At 33.9% G+C, this 5,682-nt stretch overlaps 1 long non-coding RNA gene across 1 annotated transcript; it reads left to right on the forward strand.

Annotated features, from left to right (window-relative positions):
* The first annotated feature begins 2,647 nt into the window (after positions 1–2,647).
* Positions 2,648–5,078, forward strand: LOC126703093 (uncharacterized). Its single transcript, XR_007647933.1, has 2 exons — positions 2,648–2,721; positions 4,712–5,078. It is a non-coding gene; the product is annotated as an uncharacterized LOC126703093 (long non-coding RNA).
* The last annotated feature ends 604 nt before the right edge of the window (positions 5,079–5,682 follow it).

Here is a 5,682-nt window from a genome sequence, read left to right on the forward strand (position 1 = left end):
ACCAAACGAAATACTGTGCATTTGACCTGAATTCGGTGATGGTCAAAGCAAATGTTTTATTTGCATCTCTTGGTAAGTGGTGATTGGTCATTGTATAGTACATACACAACAGTATATGGAAAGGAAATGAGTAACTGCTTTAATTTGTGAACCTGTGCCATCAATTGCCTAGTTTTTTTTTTTTTTTGAGAAACCAATTGCCTAGTTTAATTGCCTAGTAAACTGAGATTTTGATAATATTTATAGAATGGTAATTTAATCTTGCAATGTTTTTTACATTGCTTGTTTTCATCACGTGGGACCCCGCAATCACGCCAATAACAGGTGTGACCTGTGATATATGAATTGCTCGTGAGGTTTTGACCTATGACTTCAGTGCAAGATTGTAATGGCAGTAGGTCTATGGTATTTAATCTATGAGCAATAGATAAATGTAGAGACAATGGTGTGACTGCCATCTTATATTTGCAATGGCATATGGGTTCGATGAACAGAGAAAATTTGGTTAGAGTCAAATATTTTGAATCTATTTTAATAGACTCAATTTTGGCATGGCTGCCACTGTTATTATCGGTTAGCATTTTTTATTAATCATCAAGGGACTCATAAATTCAAAAGTAACCAATATTTATTAGTGTCAAACTTGAAAAAGAGTGAGACGAATTGCACATTAATGGGGCTGTAATTATGAGGGTTTCACTCGTAGTTAGGGAATGTACAGATTACTCCTTGGTCAAATGTGTTATCTATATATAAAATAATAGGTGAAGCAGAGAGAAACTCAAATTAGAATTCCTAATTAGAGTTCTAATTTTGTGTCATATGTCTAGATTTATCCTTCTAATTGTTTAATTCAAATATAAAATTAGAGTCTAATTTTGCTCCATCTCTTGTGAAATGCTATAGTCTCCTTTTTTCCTGTATAAAACGCTAGGTTCACCACCCCTTCTAGAAATCTGCGTTTTACATTAAATGTTGTGCTATTTTTTTTTTTTGGGCTAAATAAAACCTTTTGATGTCAGACACACCTACTTACAGGTTCACCTCCCCTTCTACAATAATCAAACGCAAATTAGAAATACAGCTCCCCACAGATTCAAAACTCTCAGATTCAACACCTCTAGAACTCACACTTCGACCCCAACAACACCCACGATGACTTCTTGGAGCAAATGTTCTCTACAGTCCCTTCGTGTTCTTGGCCTGACCTTAACCCCAAAACCCCGTGGGATCTCAAGCCCAGAGACCTCTTCGACGAAACACCACCGTCTAACCCTGACAACAATGTTCCTTACCAATTCGACCATGACTCTTCCACCCTCGCTTCCAAGCTCCGTAACCACCAGATTTCCGGCGCTACTAAGCCCTCCGCTGCAGCTGCCATCATGCTTCAACAGCAACTCTTCATGTCTCGCGGTGCCAGCGCCGGAGCCAGTGAGTCTGGTCTGATACAAATGCTGCTTTCTTTGGGTGCCTCCGACGATGTCGTTGATGGGTCATCATCTTTCAAGTCTCCCAATACAGTGAGTTTTCGAGTTTTGAGTTTGACTTTACAGTAACCGTTTGTGCTTTGAGTGGTATTAATGTAAATAGTGGTGAATTATAAGGGTGTTTTTGTTTAATTTACCAGGGATCAATGATGAATGCTTTTCAACTGTGACTATTCTTATTTAATATTTTCTGGTTATTCATATTTTTTGATTTCAAGTATTTTGGATTTATATCTGTCAATTCCTTTCTCTACAGAGATGAGGTGGGTTCTTTCTAAAATCCTTGACAGCTCTTTCTCTCTGTGTCAATGGCAGACAAGAAATTAGGGTTCTTCACTATAAAAGAAGAGGATTATGGAGGCATAAAGAGAGGGGAGGCATGTACTACTACAGAAAGAAGGAGCACCAAAGGGTAAGACCTTTCTTTTATTTAGTTGCTTTTCTGAAATTTAATAATTTGTTAAGATAGAGAGAGGCTGGAACCACTACTGGTGAGTTTTTATCTTCGATTTAAGTTTGTTTATTAATTGTGATTAGGTTTTGATATTTTTTTTGGATTGGTTTCGATTTTGGTATTCAAATTAAGTTTTTCTCTTCGCTTTTTAGTTTGACATTTTGATCAGCACACCCTCAAGTTCAGCTAGGTACCAATTTCGAATCGATCAGATTCCAGATCGCTTAAATCTATTTTGATTCTTTTGTTTTTGTTTTTGTCGGATCTAGAGTTTATCATTTGCTTTTTGGATGAATATATTACTTTTGTTTATTCGTGGTGTTAGTTCTCTACTTTGAATGTTCTGTTTTCAATGTATTTCTCCCTCAATTGTTCACATTCTAGATTTTGGAATTGGAATGATTGTGTTACTCGCTAATGGTGAATTTTGCCACATCACTTCCCAATGAAAACTTCAAAGTCACTATAACTGATTATATGCTTTCAATTTTTTTCAATTTGGTTCTAGATTTGGATTCAAAAATTAGGGCTAAGGAAATCAGGTTTTAATATGTGACTATTCCTTTTTTAATTTTTTCGGTAATAGATTTTTTTCAATCCGTCTATTTTGGAATTAAATCATTCAAATTTTGATATGTGACTATTTTATTAGATATTTTTAGTAATGGGTTTGTTTAAATTCGTCTCTTTTGGATGTAAAACATTCAATTTCTTTCTCTGCAGAGATGAAGTGGAATCTTTCTTCAATCTGGAGTCTCTAATTTCGTCAAAGCAAAGGTACCAATTTTTTTCCTAATATTCTCCTAACTATACCTCTCTTACATGTTCTGTTATTAGTAAGGGGGATTGAAATTGTGGGATTTTGAAATCTGAAAATATTTTGTTATTTTGTTTATACATTGTAGATTTTAGACGATATTTTTTTTAAGTCATGATTTTGTTATTTTTGATGTTGGGTTTTTCTAGGTTTTGCATGTTTGAAATTCTTAAATCTGAAAGAATGATGTTCTTTGTACAAAATTAATTGCTTTGTATTTTATGGTAGAGAATAATTTTCTCAGAGATTTACTTATCAAAAAAAGATAATTTTTTCAAGGATAGTATGATTTATGTTTGGGTATTTGGTTGGATTTAGGCATTTGGGTTAGATTTGGTTTTGATTCAGGTATTTGGGTTAGAAAATTAGAATTTGTTTAGTATTTGTTTTTGTTTTGGATATTAGGAATTGAATTGGTTTTGGGGCTGTTCTGTAACTAAGTTTACAATCTGCATAGTGAGGGGACGAAAGAATTCAAAGCGTGGCCAATGTTGCCAATCATATCTTCTTTGCTGGATACCACTTCTCTTTCTACAATAATCTATCACTAAACATGTATTTATACTTTTATGTCTTTCTTATAAGAGTTAATCTGTACTTTTTCCTATTTATTTATAGGACATTTATTGGATGTTTCTTTACATATATCTTGTTTTCAAATATAGTTGCTTAAGTGTATATTGCCATGATCAACACAAAGATTAATTAATCTTTCAGATGACTCTTGGAAGTAGTGAATCCAACTCTTAATATTTGTGTTTCTCCTCAAGAAATCTAAACATGTGCACATTCTCAAGGATTGATTCATTTATCTACAACTTTGCCCGGTTTTGAAACTCACAAATATATGACAAAAATAAGGATAAAGTACAGTGTTTGGTGATAGATGATTTTATATAGTTCTTGACAATTTTTTTTTAGTTCCATTGAGTTGAGTCTTATAATAGGATGAAAAATGAAATAGCTGGGTATATTTCTAATCAATTAGCTATAGGAAAGCAAATTTGATTAATTCTTTCCAGTTTAATTCTTTCATATAACTTTTAATTTTACTTCCATTGCTTAAGCCTTTCCTAGGAATTACGGCTGTGATGACATGTAAGGAAAATTGCCCACTTAAAAACCTGCCACGCTTACAATTTGAAAGTTACAAAACACCGCATGTTGCACCATTTGAGGCTTTAAGTTTTAAGTGTTTATTGTGCAACCTACAAAGTTTAACACACAAAACACAGATTAAGAGAGAGAGAGAGAGAGAGAGAGAGAGAGTTTGATAAACATAGAGAGAATGAGTCTATTAGGCATAGAGAGTGGAGAGAGAAAAAAAACTGAGAAATCTGCCCCTAACTGCGTCAAGCAACAGTCCACACCTTTGCCATCGTCAAACCCATTCCCTCCACCAATATAGTCTCTGTTTTTTGGTTTTTTACTTTTATTTTTATTTTTTAATTTGGGGTCAAATCTGATTTAGGTCGGGGTATTTTGACTGGATTGGATTGCATTAAGTTTTTTGGCTTAGATTTGGTTTTGAATAAGGAATTTGGGTTATGAATGGTTTTTAATATCCGTTATTTGTGTTGGATTTGGTTTTCCTTTCGAATAATTGGGTTCAGTTTGTTTTGAGTATATCTCTACACTTTAAAGCTTTCATTTTATTTATTCTATTTTAAATTTTTTGTTGAAACATTTTTTCCCTTTATAATTTCGTTTCCCATGTTTCTTTTCTAGCGTTGTTATCAAGTTTTTCCAGTATATACTTCTGTGTATTAGATTTTTTCCCCATATAGTTCCCATATCACAGTGATTGTGTCAATTTTATTTTTAAATTGTATTTCATTGGTATACACACACTTTGTAATGTAGAATGAGATTGGCCATATTTGATCAATAGGGCTAAGATTGCAGACTTTGCATCTAAATTAAATTTTCATTCCTATTTATTGATAACAGATGAAAACAAATACATATAAGACAGCCCTGAAATCCAAATATAGAGGAAACAAGAAGCTGAAAACAGAAAGAACAAGAAGCTGAATACAGTAGAGAAGTGCAGAGCAATAGGTACGCGCAGAGAAATTCAGAGCAACAAGTATGTAGATTGCAAAAAATGCAGACCAACAGGTGCAGAGAAATATAGACTGTGACAAATATTTTTAGATGTCAAATATTTGAGCTTCAAGTCCCAATATTTATTTATTTCAAATATTTGTTTAATGATGTGCTCCACCTGTTTTTTAAAAGAACAGAATCAGTAAATTTTTCAGAAATTGTTGTTTCTTTTGAGATACGAGTTTAACAATATGAACAATTTGAAGAACCCTTTACTCTTTCACTATGGAATTGTTTTTTTTTAATTTTAATGTGTTATCCTTTCTTATTTATCCATTCATATGCATTTAGTTCCTTGCTCTTTTCATGTTTGATGTATCTTAATTTGTTATAATATTTTGCTATCTTGGAGGGTTAGTCATGTTGTACATCCTTTCTGCATGGGGGGGGGGGGGGGTTCGTAGTTTCATCATTGAGTCCAAATTTTTTCAATTAGTAGTAGAGGAAGGGGGCCGTTATTTCTTGTTAAGGATTTTTGAGAGGGGTAAATTCTTTATGAGATCTGTTTTTATGGGCAAGAATGCAGCACAATGGCTGATGCTTAACATTGAACACCTTGTCGTTGGGGAGAACTCCAAACAGTTTTTTACTTTTAGAGAAGGTGACACTGCGTTTACTCTTCAATGGCGCTCTAACTCCTCTGGTCAGTTCTTGCTGCTGACTGAGCTCAAAGCTGGTGGGCCTAGAAGGTCGCTTATTATTCCGGAAGGCAAAGAGAGAAATGGTTGGAGGGCTTTTGGTCTGGAACTAAGAAAATTGTTGAACCCTTCTCATTATGCGAAGGGTGGTAAAGGTCTTCCTAAGTTCATTCC

This window comes from Quercus robur, chromosome 10 (genome assembly GCF_932294415.1).
Source record: "Quercus robur chromosome 10, dhQueRobu3.1, whole genome shotgun sequence".
NCBI lineage: Eukaryota > Viridiplantae > Streptophyta > Magnoliopsida > Fagales > Fagaceae > Quercus > Quercus robur.